The 18,063-nt window shown below is 44.2% G+C and overlaps 1 protein-coding gene across 4 annotated transcripts in view; it reads right to left on the reverse strand.

Moving 5' to 3' along the window:
- FOXN3 (forkhead box N3) overlaps positions 1–18,063 on the reverse strand; it is a 208,348-nt gene that overhangs the window by 167,876 nt on the left and 22,409 nt on the right. For 3 of the 4 annotated variants that reach the window (XM_041410450.1, XM_041412106.1, XM_041409629.1), the window contains exon 2: positions 2,409–2,533. The exons of the other annotated variant lie outside the window; for it this stretch is intronic. The gene's annotated coding sequence lies outside the window, so the exon portion shown is untranslated. The remainder of the gene's footprint in view (positions 1–2,408; positions 2,534–18,063) is intronic. 4 annotated transcript variants of the gene reach the window in all.

Consider the following 18,063-nt stretch of genomic DNA (forward strand, 5'->3'; position numbering starts at 1 on the left):
AGCACTGCTTTGAAATCAGAATCAGGCACATTAGCTGCAAGAAGTTCCTTTAAAGTACTCAGAGCACATGGCCTAAAAAATGCTTAATGGCCTTGTTTTCCCTGTAGGAGTGATCTCAGAGTGCACAGAAACTACCTGTGTCACAGACCAATGGTTTTCAACCAGTGAAAATATTGTTTTATACTGTGAACCCCATTTAAGTATCTACAAATAGTAATGGGAGGAGTAAACCTCTTGTCAGGAAGCGTAAGTTTGCTATACGAGAAACCCTCATCACCAGTAAAAATTTTTAAGTGGTCCACGGTGGAAAGAGGTGTAAAACCACTGCTGGAGATGCCTCTCATTGGCTATGGGACAGAGACTAACATAACATCTGCAGCTGGAAAATTCTTTGGATGTTGATAAAATAATTTGGCCAAAGGGAGAAACATGTCAAAAAACTTTCATCTTATTTTATTCATTCAGTTCCTGTCACTTTAATAGAAATAAAAAGGGTTGATCACACGCTCCATGCCTGCACAGCACATGTAAGCACAGTGCTCACCACCAGCACTGCTAGGGATAGCCGTGACTTTTTTTGTTATCACAACTCATTCTTATTGCACCATTTGTTACCATATGCTCTTTTTGCAGGAGCTTGAACTCATACTCTCTGAACATGAATCCCAGACTCTCATCCTGAGTGAGCAGGGCACCTCCAAATTATGGATCTCCTGGAGGTGAAAGCTGAATGGATTAAAACTAGCACTAATTCAGCAATGGAACAAACTACTACATGAAGCTGTGATCTACACCTTGTCACCTCCAAGATGTCAGGATCCAAATGCAGAGAGCGTTTAATAAAACACCAGTCACTGGGTGTACTTCTCATCTGTATTATATAGGGTGTGATGCTCCCTAGCATACTGAGAGCTTCTCCACTTCATATCTGGGACTCTGTGACTCCTTGTCCACACACCCAGCAGACTGACTCCAGTGCTCGTTTTATGATATATGAGAGATGCGAACCATTTTGGACTTTTTCCAAAGCAGCAAGCTTTTTTTTTCCTCTAGCAATCTCCAGTCTGGAATTCCTCTGCTTCTGTCGGAGGAGTTTTTGGTGACTCACATGTGGATTGGGAGCTTTCTCAGCCCACAGCTGAAGGCAAGGGTGTTAAATATTTAATAAAGAGACAGCTTTTCTCCCAAATGTTTTGGATAAATAGCTGCTAAAAGAAACCAAAATACAAAAGGGTTTTAGCTGCTGGAATAAAAATATCTTTTTCCTTTTCCAATAATCACCGAGCTGCCCTCACCTGGGTTCTCTCCCTGGGGCTCACAGCTGTCCCCAGCTCCCACCACTGGCCCATGCCTGCACTCAGGAGGGAACCACACTTCAGCCAACCTCCTGCAGCCTTACCCACACTGCAGCTAGGCTCAGCTTCAGCCACTCAAACTATGAGGAGGAGGGATAGTGAAAGTAGCAGAAGTTTTAGCTGTAGTCTAAAAGCTCCTGGCTGAGCCCAGCTAACAGTTGTTAAGCACCACCAGATATGGTAACAGTGGCAGGGTGTTCAAGTAGTTTTACCCTGTAACTTTTGCCACACAGCAAGGCACGAGAGACACGCATCCTCACGTGTCTGACTGGTTTCTAGTAACAGGAAAGCAGTGAATATTCAAGAATTTCTACTTTTTAATGTCCAATTAAATATCAGTATTAAGGAAGTAACAGGACCTTCCTAGGTCCACAGTTTCTAACATCTAATTATCTGCTAACTTTATTCCGTATGAGTATTATGGACTTCATTCTTTATTTCCTTTCTATAATTACTAGCTAGTTAAAGTACTCCAAATCGGAATGAAAAAAAAAATGAAAGAAAGGATCAAATTATTGGATAGTGAATTATGAACTCTGTTTGGTATCTGCCTACAGACATAGCAGAATGAAATCCTTATTTAAGCATCAAACAGGATTTATGTAGGCATTCTGTTATCTCTGTTGAAGTATCAAAACAGCCCATACCATTGTGCTGCTAAGCCCTATCAGAGTTCCTGCCATATAAGGGTGATCAGAGGTATAGACATTGGGTCACGATTTGGCCACTGCTCAGCTGAAGGAGAGAAATGTGCTTTTTCTGTGGCTGTCCTCTAGTTAAATCCTCTGCTTTCAGCTTGAGGCTATGCACAACCATCCTCAGTGTCATGTGTAGCAGCTGATGATCTCCAAGACCCTGGACTTTTTACTAAAAGTCCTGAAGGTGGTTTGCACCAAGCATCCATAGCACCAATTTCTACCTCCCCGGTTCATTTGCTGGGAGTGTGAAAACTGATGAATTTCAGCTTGTGCAGCCATGAGGAAGGACCTGTCAGTAGGGAACCCTGGGCTCTGGGCTGGACTGTCACCTGAATTGTGCTGCTACAAAGGTTACCTCTGGCATTTATCATCCGCAGGCTGAGAGGCAGGACTCGTCTGCTTTGGTGAACCTTCTTCCAAGCCAGCAGCACTGCACGGATGCAATCAGCGTGTCCTGCATTGTTCCAAAGCTGTCAACATCTGTCAGGAATAGTAAATTTTATTTTATCTTGTTTGAGTGGAATGGATTTCCATAAAAAATTATGTAAATAATGCTAAGAATAATCAAGAAAATTAGTTTAAACAGCATGGCAGCAATTAGCCACAGTTCTTACAAGGACTGGACAAGCACCACAGCACTACATTGCTACGTGCTGCAGCCCCAGCTCTGCCATCCATGGAAGGAGGGTGAATTGGAGAAGGCTACATGGCTGTACTGGGTAATCTGCAGGACAGGACCCATAAATACAGTAACACTTCCTACTGGAACTCACATTCTGTGACTGAAACTACATACCAACTCACGCCAAAAAAAAAAAAAAAAAAAAAGAAGGCAAAATATGAAGAAACCAACTTGAAAGCTTGTTACTGATACAAACCAAACAGAGGAATAATGACTAACTCAGAAACAACAAGTAGAGGTCAATGTGTGCCTTCCACTGTGCCTCACATAAATACACAATCCTTTCTACCCGCTCCAATGTCCGCTTCAAACGAATCAAGCTCTTTGAGGTACTTCACTAGGCTAAAATCACAAATTCTTGTTTTGCTTATGCGTTGCTTCTGCTGCCTAGAGCCTCCCCATCTTGTTTAAGTACAGCACATAACTGGTAGCAGAATGGCAGCAGCCTTTCCTGCCCCATGGCGAGCACCAGCACTGAGTGGGTCAGCACAGATGGTCAGCAGCTCCTAAAAACAGAGATGGGCTCTTGCCCATCAGTAACCAGCAGACAGGAGCTAAATACGTGCAGCTACAATCATGGGAACAGTTAACATGCCACATACATGTGCAACTCCTTGTATTTGAGGATGTGTATGAAGGAATGGTTCACCTTTCTATAACCTCTCCAAGGACTAAAATAACAGAATTTCACCTCCCTTCCCCATCTCCCCTGCCAAATTTCTAATTTTTGCCCACTTGACTCAGAGAAGGAGACTTTGCTTGCACATCTTCAAATATTAATAGTGAACTGCCAAGGCGCATTTCTTACTGTGGTGTACTTGTATAGCTCTGGGTAATTCCCACTGGCATTAATGAGAATGGCTTATATAAATCTCTGTGCCTCATCCCATAATCATGATCATGGCTTTAAAGAGGGCAATATGCAATTCCTGTGTCTCCCCACTACAGGACAGGGCAGTTCCCATTTTCAAGTTCTCTGAACTTCACAGGTTAGTCAAGCTACTGCAGTCAAACACCAAGTTAGGGCATCACCCCACACCTGTACCTCTCATGGAGCTAACCTGCAATCACTTTCCTAAGGAAAGTAAAGTATTTGCCTTGCCTGGATGCAGAACATTGTCTGAGCCATTCTGAACAGGTTGTTCTGCTTTGGGAATTTAAATTCCTGCTGGAAGGAAAAGCACAAAAATTCTTATTTTTGTTTACAGTAACATCTCATAATAGCAGTTACCATTACCATAATTTCATGACCCCTATTCCCTGCCAGGAGAGCTTAGAGCCTTTTTTGGTGAAGGAAAATCTTCCATCTCACAGTGACTACCTGAACTCAAAGTGTTCATCTGAGGGTGTTTGGTACCAGCAGGTGAATTCCCAGGTCCTGGGGCCTTGTGGGAGCAGTTGGCTCCTTCCCCACCCAGAGAACTTCCTCAAGCCATCCTAGGAAGCCTCTTTGAGGATAAAGTTTCCCCAATACTACTGGGATACTGCAGCTCTGCATTTCTAAGCAGATATGTCTGTCTAATTCTGAAACAACTCTATTCTTGCACTGCAACAATGCCAGCTCACCCAAGTCCAATTAAACCCCCCAAGAAGGATTCACAGCAAACTGAACCATATTTACTTTCAGTTCACTATCACACTCACAACTGGTAATTTTGGAAATTTTATATTCTGAGTTCAGCAGCAGGCTACAGACTGCACACCTCTTGCTACTGTACATGCCTGAGAGAGATGTATTTCTCTTTTCTTCATCCCTCTCCCTGTTCTGCCACCTTAGAGGGGAATTAAGGCAGCAGAGAACTGTAAAAGCTCTGATGGTATCCACACCAAAAAAATTCTAAGTAACACACAAACCAGAGGAAAAGTCATCTTTTACCTGCTAGACCAGTCCCAGGATAAATGTTTGCTCTAGGCAAGGACAAGACAAGTAGGTTCTTTAGTATATTTTGTTTAATATCCTTTTAACGTGAGCCTGGACTGGTGCATAAATGAGCACAAGTGCTCAAATGAGTCATACTTCTTTTTTAGGGACTTGTTCTGGCAAAACTCCCACTGAGCTCAGCAGGGGTTTGGCAGAGTGGGAAATGAGGAGCAGCCCGGGACCCAGATCTGTGGGATGGGTATTATGAGCACAGGGCAGCATCTGATTAAATACATCCAAGTTGCAAAACCTGTGAATATTTGTAATCTTCACAAATGACAAAACAATACAATTTAAACCAAAATGCTCAGAGACAAAACCAAACTGGTGCTGAGATGCCAGATTGCACCGTTATCAGTTCTTAAAGCTCACAGTACCTTAAGTGCATTTAAAGGACCATAACTATTACAGCCCAATTACCACTGGAACCCCAGAGCAGGTGCACTCATCTAAACCAAAGCCTCAGAGAAAGCAATTCAAACTGAAATTGCTACAGGATTTCTGAAGTGTGAAAGGGACTTGTTGGGAGTAATTAAAGGCTCCAGGATGCAAAATAAAAAGGACACATCCTATCCAGACACAGGGGAAGGAAAGCACCATCTGCAGGTACTGATGGCAGGAGGTGAGCTCCCCAGCAGCCCAGCGAGCACCCACAGAGGGCCAGGGCAGCCAGGCCAGTGGGGTGAGCAGGGGAATCTGCCTGCAGGCCCCTGCTTGATACCATGCAGTTATCACAAAGCAATTAGTGTGACAATTACTGGCTAATGTGCATGCTATTAAACATGCCAGGTAAACGTGGTCTCCACCATAGGACGGCATGGCCAAGGGAAGACCTCAGCAGGCAAAGGAGGGTGGTGGCTGGTAGATCACAGCCACAAATTTGGGGTAAGACACATTGGTGTTATCAGCTGAAAGCACCAGGAGGTTTTGGGGAATGCCGTAACCAGCAGGAGAACAAAACACACAGCAATGCTGAGTCACACACTAAACTGGAGTCAGATAGAGCCCAAACAACACCCCCAAGCACAGAGAGAAAACAGAATATAACAAAGGAAGGCAATGGAAAGGAACAGTGTTCCCAGGATGTGCTGCAGGTTCAGGTGGGATCCAAACAACCCTGAGCCCACCCTGGGAGATGCTCCTGGTGGCAGATAAAGATGAGCAATGCAGGATTGCTAATTAAGTTATGATACTTCTAATCTTTCTTCTGTTGAAGAAGTACTGTTGTGGGATGGTCTCAGGCTCTGGCTACCTCTGAAGGGCAAAATAGCCGTGCAAGTCAGAAGTCCAGCAGTTCCAAGGCTATAGTGAGGAGACTGTCCTTGAATTCCAGGGTCCAGCCAGCAGGGAAGGGCTTCCAGGAGCGGAGCAGCAGCAAGGTGGTATCCATCAGGACTCTGGGGCATTGCACACCAAATGTTCTCTGCTTTGGGTCACACCACAGGAACTAGGGCCTTGGCCCCCTCCCCTGCCCCAGGAGCCACAGCTAGGAAAGCAAGCCAAAGAAAACACAGCTAAAACCAGCATTTCACATATTTCCCCCTTTTCAAGAGCCTGTGACATGCTATCTTGGGATTTTCACAGTCCACGATGTTGTCTGGGCACTCCAGCTTAATCCCAAAGGTCGAAAAGAAACTTAAACATTGGAATAAATAAATAGCAATGCTACCCTGCAGAGGGTATTAAAGCATTAATTTCAACAGACAGATGGCATGGAGGGAGAAAGGCTATGTACAGCAGAGTGGAACCAGAGGCTGGATGTGAATTCTTGACTCTGGCATTCCTATATAGTGAAGTATCTCCCCCTCCCATTAAAAATGAAGAAAATATTTTAAAATTTTTTAAAATAAAAAAAAAATTGGAAAACCAACCCAAAAACCCCAAGAAAACAAACAAACAAACAAACAAACAAACAAACAAACAAACAAACAAACAAACAAACAAACAAACAAACAAACAAACAAACAAACAAACAAACAAACAAACAAACAAACAAACAAACAAAAAAAAAACCCAAAAAAAAACTCCAAACCCAAAACCTACCATGCACCTTCCATTTGCAGCAGCAACAAGGCCAGAAAAGTGGTACCACTGATGGGCAGGAGCCCAAGGTTTGCCACAATCTGATAAGGAGATCTCTCAGAAGAGGTGCTGCAGCGGTACATTGTTTCCTGCTGTCCAAACCCACCCAAAAGGCCCCGCTGTGTTCTGCCAGCCCCACACCCATGGCAGTGCCAGGCTCCAGGGAGGAATGCCAGGGCCCAAGGCTCTAAGCAGGGAGGGCAACTCACCCAGGGTCATCTCTTTCTCCCACAGATCAGCTGAGTTCATGTGCCAACTAACCAGACAATACACAGCAGCAAGGAAAAATTATGGGCACATGCCTAGATCTCTGACTGCCATAAATTTATAATTTTATTGCAGTAATATATCATAAAAGTGATCTGCCTGCAGCTATTCCATATTGTGGCACAATCCCATCAGATCTCAAAACGCAAAGGAGACGGCACAGGGCACAAGCAGGAGCTGTGTGTCCCACCTCCAGCACTCACCCCCCACGCCAGCCTCAATCCTGCACCCCAAAACAAGGTCAGGGGGATGGTGTGCATGAAGATGCACTGCCCAGGTGAGGCCCTCTGCCCAAGGCAGCTGCCTCATACCCTGGCTGCCATACTGCAGGTCCTGCTACTGCCATGGCACTGCTTTTCCCGGTCTCCCACGTCTGCTCCTCACCCTGCAGCCCCCTGGCCCCAAGAAGACAGGACAGTGCTTGTGCCAGCCTGGGAGCAATGGGGAGTCGAAAACTAGTTTTGCCAACACTGCTGAAATAACTGGATTCATCTCTCGGCATATGGCGGTATCTTCAGGGAGAGAGGAAGCCACTGCTGGCCTTCTTGCCAAATTCCTAGTATTTCTGGAGTATTTACATGTTGTGCATCTCAGGTTTCTGTTGTCCCTCTGGCTGCTTGCTGTGGCAGGATGACGCAGCCTGGCCTGCAGGGGCCAGAGATATCCAGCCCACAGCCCTTGCCATGCTAACTACAGACAGCCAGTTACAGCTATCTCAACCTACAACGGTTTTCTCCCAGATTTAAGCAGAACAGCCAACAAAAAATTAGCCTTTTTTAATGGATCCGTAAAACACCACAGCCTCCCCCTTGAGACAACAACAGAGTTCATGGAGAGTTTAGGAGAGAAAGAGCCCACCATAGAGATGGGTTTCTCATCCCTGTTCAGACATGGCTCTGAAGAACTGTGAAGGACAAAAGCATAGATAGGTATTTTCAACATAGGAAAGATGTTTTCCAAGGGGTGCCAGCTTCACTTTTTAAGTGAGCAGGGTAAATCTACCAGCCAAATGACCTCTGGTGCTGGATTACCCCCATTCCACTAAAAAAATGTACCACCTTTAGTCTCAGAAAGGAAGCAGAAAAAAACCACAAAACTGAGTGGACAAACTCACTGATTGCTTGCACCCACAGGCTGGGGAACCAGAAGAGATTTCTTACAGATCCTAACTTCGATTTGGGCTTCACTAGAAGAAGGACTTGCCCAGCCACCCCATGCAGTGGCTCATGCCCTGGCAGGAAGCAGCTATGCACAGGCAGAAGGCAGCCTGAAGGAGCTGCAGCTGACACCAACCAGGAGGAAGGCTCAGCTTCAGCAGCACAACTCTTGACTTCCTTTGAGGTGATGTTCACACCCAGAGATTGGTTATACTGTAAAATTACTCTTCCCTCCCAACTTGCAGCCCTGTGTTGAAACACAAACTTTGTGAATAACACTCTGAAATGCTCAAAACCTCAAGCAAGGCACAAGCAGCTTTCAACATCATCAGATGAAGAATCATGACCACAGGTTGCTCCACTGGAAGACAAGAAGCCAGCAAGCACATGGCACCTGGAGGCACCTCCTCAACCCAAAGCTCCCTGTGTGAGCCGCCATCAGCCATGGACTCCATCTGCCTGGCTGTCCATCCTCAGGACCCAGATCTGTTCCAGAGCCACAGTTTCAGACATGAAGACATCACAGCTTAGCACCTTCCAGACAAAATGAACACTGCCATGTTGATGTAACCATTGGCAAGCACAACTACGTTTACTTAGAACTAAAAAAAAATCACTTGCATTCCCAAACTGAAGCCAAGAGCAATTTTGCCAATACATCCAGAACAGGGATAGTCTTATGTCTCTCAAATATTTCCAGAAGGAAATATATTATGGAGGGGTTGGATCTCTATTAATGTGTGACAACAGCATTAAAATATGATAAAAACCCCATATATATCTTTTCAATAGTACATTTTTGAAAATAAGCCAGCTGGAATACAAATAGGTGATGTATTGAACAGGTTACAAACAAATACATGTCCTAACAAAAATGTTTGCAACTTTTTCCACTGAGCATTTAAAATATATTGACAGCAATAATTACAATGTTCTTTGAATACTCAACAAAGAGATGGCGGCATTTCAAATAACCCACTTTCTACAGACTGCATATAATTCTGTGTGCCAGTAAGATATGTTGGAGCAACAACTACAAATTTTTCCATATACATACACTTGCAATAAGCATGTATTAATTTATATTCATAAATATATATACTTTATGCATGCATTTTAATACATATAAAATACACATATCTATAAACAAGTCTTATTTAAAATTAAGAAGTAGAATTCTATAATGTCAGAAAGAAACTGCAGATTAAATTTAAAAGTCATTAATCTGCCTGATGTAAGAATAGGAAAAACTTCTGCTCCAGGCCTTTCTTTTGCATTAAAATCTGCACATGGTCTGTGGTATTAGTTTGGTTTAAATTTTCACTAATTGTTTTCACAAATAGCATTTCACTCTTGCTATCCACAATCTGAAGATCAAGCTGCCTGACAAAGGTGATGAGAAGTTGGTGAAGAACTGTCCCAAGCTTCTTTCAGCAGGGCAGTGGTGGAGACTGCAAAGCCCCACAAAGCCTCAACATTCACAGGGCAGCAGGTATAGTTCAATTGATAGATCACCCTTCTTTATGTATTTCCTTTCATTTCAGTTACAGCCCAGAATAAAGTGTCTTTTCCATTACAAAATCTTCTAAATTACCAGAGGGAATTCCAGCAAAACAATTTTTTTTCCAGACATGCTTTTCCTCATCCACACTTGACAGTAATCCTCAGATTCCCAAAGAGAATTAAACATTATCCTTAGGAGTCTTCAAGAACTACCTGTAGATGCCTTCACATCCTGATCCCTCTTTCCATCACAGACCCACTCTGTCCCAGCTCTCCCTGTTCCCTCCCTCCTCTGAAGGCTGAGTGAGGAAAGAGAGAAAGATAGGGCAACTTCAGCCTCCAGCCAGTCTCAGCATCGAGTAACCCTCATCCATGCAGCTCTAACGTGCTCCCATCTACATCAGGGCACAGCTGCCTTCCATCCACCCCCAGCAGGGATGGTGGAGATTTCAGACATGCACTGACTAGCAAAGACGGATGGCTACCAGGAAACACACAGATGAAATGCAAAACTTCCCCCCACCTGGGCTTAATTTCAACCTCTGCAACATCCTACAGCCAACAGAAATAACCTAGAAACTGCTAAATTCTAGCATGGGTACTACAGACTTCTCTGGAGCAGGGGAGATGAATTAAGCAGTCCCTCTTTCTCTTCCTTGCTGCAGCTCTCTACAGATGTTCATGAGAATCTGCAAATGATTCAGACGGCAGCATTCACCAACAAGATCTGCTCTGCCAATTATTCCTATAGTTATCTATTATTCCTATACTTATCTATTGAATTTAAGAAACCCCTGAGAGGCTGAGCCTGTCACAGACTGGGAGAGAAAATTCATTCACCAAGTAAGAAAAGTTTTTAGGAAACTCTTGCCACAGAGTGCTGGCTTGAACCTTCACTGGAGACAGACTGCGGGCTCCACTAGCAAGAGCAGAATGCTAGAGACCTGTGTATTTTCCACAGTGGAGCATGGCACAATTAGCAGCATTAATGGACAGACTGTTCATTTAATTCAGTTTTTTGTTCCACAAATAAAGTCCTCTGTCTGTTTTTTATTTGGTTTTATAAATTAACCTCTTTCTTTTCTCATTAAGTAAACAATGAATGAAGGATTACTCTGTGGGAAAGATGCAAGTGCAAAGGGCAGCGGTTTTATACTGCTGCAGCTATTTCCTTTCATGCTTCCAAATAACTCTGCTCTAGAAGGCAGAAAATCATTGAGGGCTAATCATTTATTTAGTAAGATACACTGTTTTCTTTTAGCTTAGGCAAACTTGTGGCTGGAAAGCTATGCTGAAAGTCTGTCTGTTTATGAACAGCCCCGGTCCTTCACACAGTGATGGAGAAGCTGTTTGCGTGCACTGGACATCAAGCAGCGGTGCAGCACAGGGAAGGACAGACCATGGCCTGGTGCACTTTGCTATTTGGATCTGAAGTTCCTGTCAGTCTCATCACAGGGTTTTCCATCTTCCCTGCACCTCTGGTACTAGGCAGTCACGCAGCTGAGGATCCCAGAGGGCTAGCAGAGCCATAGTTAGCTCGGAGGTGGATGTTTCCAGCAGACACTTCACTGCTGGTTTGTTTGCCTCAAGGGAATTCCTTCTCCTGGTCTGACTGCGCCCTCACTTTCCCTGTATGGATGGTAAAACAGTCACATGCTGGGATCTTGCTGAGAAAAGCTAAGCTTTACAGCAATAAACCCAATTTTTTCCCTTCATTTCTCCTCTTTTAAAGCATGACAGCAGCTGACAGAAATGACCTTTCGCCTCTGTTCAGTGCTGGTGGGACAGCCTCAGAGCGCTGGGTCCGGAGAGAGTGAAGCACTGGAGCAAGACCTGTGGTGGGCTGCTATGGTCAGGGAGCTGCAGGACAGAACAGGTATGGAGAGGCTGAGGGAGCAGGGCTTCTTCAGTCAAAGACAAGGCTCCAGGGAGAGCTGTTTACAACCACAGGGGTATGGGAGGCTGAGTGGATTTCCTTTGGAGGACTACAGGAACAAGGCAAGAGACAACAGACACAGGCTGAGCATAGAAAGTTCCAGATGGATGATGAACAAAAAAAAAATCCACAAAAACTACAATGAGAGTAGCGAAGTGTTTGAGCAGATGAGCCAGAGAGGCTGTGAAATCTCCATCTGGGAGCAGCTGGCTTTTGTTGGCCTTCAGCAGGCACCAGCAGTCCTTTCCAGTGTAAATTATTATTCTGTGATGCTGTGGTCAGGTTTTGGAAACAAGGAAGGTTTCAACACTGCATGCACAAGCAGACCTGGTTGAGTCAAAGCTGAAAGCAGTAGCCAAAGAGTAGTTACCTCCTCTGCCTTTTCCAAGTCTCTCTCTTCAAAATACAACAAACATGAAGATGTCTACAGAATCTTTTCCAGTGAACTTACACTTGGCCACTGCTGAAGGCTCTTGGCACTGGTAAGGCCCTCCTAACAGGGTACCTTATGCCCCTGTTGCCAATGGGAACACTGCTTGACACCTGGGTACACAATTTCTCTTTTCATCTCACCAGCAGGAAAAACCTTGGCATGACATAGATTGCACCAATGTGCACCTATGGTGAGCAAGTAATGTGAGTGCAAGGAGCTTGTACAGGCAAGAAGAGCCTCTAAACTAATATAGCCATAATATGGGTATGCAACACCTCTATGTTCTCATTTCAGTGCTGTATGCCCTTTGCTGCTGCAGCCCACTTTATGTCTGGAGGTGCTAACAGAATTGCAAGCCAGTCTCACTAGTATGGACCCTGCTCTATATTCAGGCTAAACTCTACTGCCAAGTCTGGTTCCTGTGATACAAATGCAGGGCACCTTCAAAAACTCCCAATGGACAAAGGTTAATGAGAAAACATACTGGAGATCTCACAGATACACAACCAAAACCAGAAATGCAAACAGCATCCAATCCACATTTCTCTTAAGCTTTCCACAGCACCGAGGATGAAGAGTCATCTCCTGTCAGCAGCCTCCTCAGAGAGGTTCCTCTAACAGCACCTCTGCCAAGCCATGGACCATCACCACCATCAGATGGAGACCATGGGATCCTGCAGGCAAACTGCCTCTTCCCTAGGAAATCCCCATTTCTCCAGAGGCCAGCACATGGAAACATTTCTCGTAAACCTTCTGCTCTCCAGGCTGGGCAACAGCTCTGTGCTACATTCCTCTCTGGTTGCACAAAAACTTTCTTATTTAATTAGACTGAAAGGAATTTTGGAATTTTGTTTCAGTAGGGACAATTAACCAAAAGCACTGTATCCTAGTGCCCTCATTCCCACTTCATCAATCTTTGTGTCACCCAGAAATTTTATCAGAAATAATTTTATATTTACTTCCGTATCACTGCCAAAAATGATGAATAGCATGAGGGTTCTGACTGATCCCCGCAGAGTTACATTAAAAAATGTTCACATTCAGTAAAGATTCCCTATTGACAACTACTTTTTGAGCTCTGTCAGTTACCTTGTTCTTAATACATTTAAGATATGCTTCAGTAAAAGTATATAGTACTAATATTTTAATAATAATGTCATGTGGAATAAAATCAAACGCCTCACAGAAGTTAAAGTATATTATATCTAGACGGTTATCTTATCCCCCAAACTTGCAATCTTATCAGATAAATCAGGTTTGTTTGACAAGACATATTCTCCAAAAAAGAATGTTGAATGGCATTAATTATATTCCCTACCTTTAATTCTCTAAATCCTCTCTCAGTTCTATTCTTTTGCCTGGGATTGATGTCAGGCTAAGCTGCTGACAGTTACCCGGGATCTTCCTCTTGCACACGTTTGCTCATTGTGAATTTCCAAGAGGCTTAAGAAGTTAACAGAAACAGACCAGAGATCTTCTGTATCAACTTCTGTTAGAATTTTTGACCATAAGTTATCTACAGTCACCAGAAAATGTTTAAGCACTACCTCACTTCATCGTATTGCACAGACTGAACTGCGGGCGCTGGGACACAACACGTAGCTCTCCCTGCACTTCACCAGGGTCAGACCATGGACAGAGACTGACCAGTCAAAGCCTGAGCTGAGTTTGGTGGAGCATGGACAGTGCTCCAAGGAGTCTGCTCACACTGAGGATTTTAAGGAATTTTAAGAAATGCTCTGCCTTGCTCTGAATCCTTCCCTGTCCGTCAACCCAGTTGGCAGCCAGACTTACATTTTACACCAACACTAAATTATCCCACAGAGATCCTTCTGAATTCTTTCTGAGAAAGAAAACATTGCCATCAACTCTGGGTAGGAATCTCCACCCTGCTCTAACAGATGGTGACCTTATTGAAATTTCTTGTGTTTTATCACCTCTCTTTTAGCAATAGCCATGCAATCTACCAGGCATGAAGCCTTCAGTGCTATGGAGATTGTCACAAAATACACTGGTGCATGTCTTCAACAAAGTAAAACACAGCTGTCCTATAAGCTTTGTACCACCCAACTGTAACAAATCCAGAACTGTGTCTTCAGTTCACCAAGTCCACACACAACAGGTCCAAGCTGTCGACAATATCTCCAGCAGTGTCCAGCTGAGGACTGTGATCAGCAGTTTGACTCTTCCAGCACAGCAGAGCTTTCTATTGATTTGGGAAAGCAGTGCAGGAAACAGCACTTCCCTGAGGGTTGAACTGAGTCTGGGGCTAACCTCCAGGAATTAAGGGAATCTTACCTAATAACACATAAAATAATACACAAAACTCACCTATCACAACAGATCCTAGTATTGCATCTTGAAAAGGGACCTTACAGATCAATGCATTTTGCTGGAAAGCCCTCCTCTGCTAAAGGATAATTCATCTGACATAAGGATGTGGTGCTCCAGACAACTGGAACACACACCTGAGAGGGAGCTTTATAAATACTATCCAAGGCAATACAGAGCCAGCATGTTTGCTCCAGTCAGTGTTGTTACAATGGGAGAAAATTATGCATTTAAATAAAACTGTTCTAGCAGGAGGTACAGAGGCACATCAGTGAGAAGCATTAACCATGCTTATTCCACTTCACCCATTAACTATTTTTAATTTTTAAGCAAGTTATTAGAGCTACTATAATATTATAAATATTGTATTACTCATTCAAAAAGATTAAATGGTCTCAAAAAAGAGAAGACATTCTTGTTGCTGCTTTAGCGGCTCTTTGTGATTAGCTTCCTTGCTTCTCTACCCTTCTGCACTTCTCTAGGACATAATGGATTGTACTGGGTGCTCTCAATTCCTTTCCATCCTGCGGGACAGTAGAAATACCCAGCATCGAGCAGAATCAAGCTCTGAACATATGCAAGCTAAGTCAAATGACACTGAGCTTGCTGTGGTGTTACACTTGTGATCTGCAGCACATAATCCGAGATGCTGCAAAGTGCTGACCTCTGCCTGTCACTGCACTGCTCACCTGGGCTCCAGGGGAGAGGCAGAGCAGCATTCCTACAGACAATTATCATGTCAGTAGCACTGCTTTGCCTGAGCCAGTTTGTACCCTGCATGCTCATTTCCTTCTGGGGACTGTGAAGGGATGCCTGCCTGCCTGCACAGGTGTGTGCACCCACAGCCACCAGCCAGGTGAGTCCCACTGCCCAGGACAGATAGCCCAGCTGGAACACTTCCAACGTCTGTAATAAAGGCTCGAAGCTAACAGTTTACCTGCACCTACTACAAGGTAATTTCTTATAATATAAATCCATTTAAGACTGGAAACAGTCTTTTTTATTCTGTGTTTATAGAACATGGAGTAAAGGCAGGATCACAGGTCATAATCAGGTTCACCAGGAGTCTCCACAGTACAGATTAAAGATGCTCCTTAGGACCAGCACTGGCAAGGGTGAGCATACTTCCCTGCCCAGACCCCACCTTTCTTTTCAGTATGCAGCTTACAGCATATTCCCATTTGACTCCTCAGTGAAGGCAGAAAAAGAAAGTTGATCTAACAACGAGAAGGAAAGTCTTTCTTTGACCTGTCCTGAAATGGGAACCCATAAGCAGCAAACCAATATATCTGTCAAAAGAAGTGGAACCCACACTTGTTGAATTTGGCTAAAGAGATGACAAGACACAAATCTCATAATTAGGAATGAGTACGACAAGAGTTGTGCTCAGACTGGGACAGGAACCACTTGTTGCCTGATCACACTTTCAACTGCAAGAAATGTTTCTCCTCAACAACCCATGAATCACTCAATTAAAATCTTAATATGTAGCATTTTGTTGTTATCCAGGCTCCAGTCTGGTAAACACAATATTAGTTTTTCATACTCCCTATTCATTTCCCAACAAATAAGCACACCAGCATTCGGAAAACATTTGTCCTTTTGAACTTCAGCCATCCAATGCCCCACTTCCAGGTACTTTCCTCTGCCACCCTGTACACAGCCATTTTAGAAACAGCACAGAGGAAATCAAAAGCTGTCACTGAACAAAGCTCCACGATCCAGGAGATGGAAGTTGTCAATCTAGAGTTGAAGGACTTTAACAAAATGAATAAGAAAGAATCCTTGCAAGGTGGAAGAACAAAGAGACAGAACAGCAGCTTTTCAATCAAGAGCCACTCACTATATGCTTTAGAAAATAACAAGTTCAATAACCAGTTGATAAATGGCTTGCCACCAGAAAGTGCATTTGAAATGACACATAACTGCCACATATAAAAGACCAGAGTAAGCAAGAGCCACGTTGCTCTCCCACAGGCAGCTCAGTGCTGCTGTGAGTTTTCCCTGCCTGCCCACACAAACACCATCTCTCAGGGCACTCCCTGCTCCCCTACGGTCACGGGCACATGGACAGGGTCACCCCAGGACACAGGTGCCAGAAACAGCTCCACAGCAGCTGCATGCCCACAAACAGCTGCTCCGGGGTCAACGGAGGGAGCAACACAGACAAAGCAGAGCAATGTTTCTTGGGTTGGGGCAGATTTTTCTCAGTTTAAGGGGCTGTAAAATGTTTTTGTTTTAGGAGAATTGGCACTTTCCCTGATACCTCTTCTATGTTTCTGTACCCTAATTTGCAGGTCAAAGAGCCTGACACAACAGCACCTACGCCAGCATAGCCCTTTTTGCCTTCCTTGGGCTCCAGGTCCTGCTTTCTCAACATCACTCACACACGTCCAGATCCAGCAGAGCACACGTTCAAGTTTCAACCTGTCGAGAAGTTCATTACTTTCAATAGGCCTATAAAAAGATTTAAAGTCAAGTACATTTGTAACAGCTTTCCTGAATCAAACCCTAAGTAAAAAGCTTGTCAACATAAATAAAGGCACCAGAGGCAGACCATGAAAGATATCTGCGATTACACAGGCAGGATTTTGTGCGAGGTTTTCAGCAGGATTTAGTCCAACCGCTGTAAATGTGCAAGCATTTTAAATTTATCCTTGAGAACAAGATCGACACATCTTCTAAAGGAAACCAAACAGCGAACAAGTGCATCCTATAATAATTAAATATTCCATCAAATTAAGGAGACACCATCAAGTCGTATTCGGCATTAAAATGTTGGCTTTGCACAACACTCTTCAACAGCAAGAGCCCTCTGATTCCTCCAAAGGCTTCTTAGGCTGCAACCCAGCGGTACCTGGTGCACTGTGTGTGTGCCCAAGTGTCCTAATGCCGGTCAGCCACAGGACAGGGAAGCACAGCTGGTGTGGTGGTCAGACCTGGCCATGCCAAGCTGAGCCCAGCTCAGGAACAAAAGAAACTACCAAAGAGAGAGAGGTCAGCAACACATACAGCATTTGCTGAGTTCCTACAGCCCACGGTTTTATTTGTTACTACAGGTAAGGACCTTTCTGGAAAGGAGGAAGAGATTCTGATCGCAATACGGCTTTAAGACCCTGATGGAGGGGAAGAGCAATACCATCAATGTGAACGATCTCACAGCACCTGCTCCCAAACCAACACGATGTAGTCAGCCGAATTAACAGTTTTAACAAGGATAGCATGAAATGCATTTTCTCCAGCCCAGCACAAGAGCCAGCCATTGAGAGAGGCGACATCCCCCAGCAGCTGAGCCATGCCGGTCCCCTCTGTGTGCCGCGGATGCGGCACGGTGAACACACTGCAGCTCCGCTAAAAGCGGGGCGGGTGGCAGGACATCCATCTTCCACCAGGAAGGTTGCTGGGCAACTGGCAAGCTTTTGGCTGGGCGCTGACGTCTGCGCACACACGCACCTCCTCCAGCTCTCGCAACTAACTTGATTTTGATGGATTAACATAAGATGAAAATCTACTGAGCTTGTCTCTCTCTCTCCCCGACACACAGGGTTCATTAAGATACAAAGGAAAATACAATAAAGCATCGACTTATAATGCATGCAGAAGACCATGCAAAGGACAACACAGGCACTAATGATACCAATGTTCTGAAATGGTCCCTTATTTTATGGTAGAGAAAAATATACTTATTTAGTAAAAAT

Source organism: Onychostruthus taczanowskii, unplaced genomic scaffold, assembly GCF_017590055.1.
Source record: "Onychostruthus taczanowskii isolate IOZ18803 unplaced genomic scaffold, ASM1759005v1 scaffold1, whole genome shotgun sequence".
In the NCBI taxonomy this organism is placed as follows: domain Eukaryota; kingdom Metazoa; phylum Chordata; class Aves; order Passeriformes; family Passeridae; genus Onychostruthus; species Onychostruthus taczanowskii.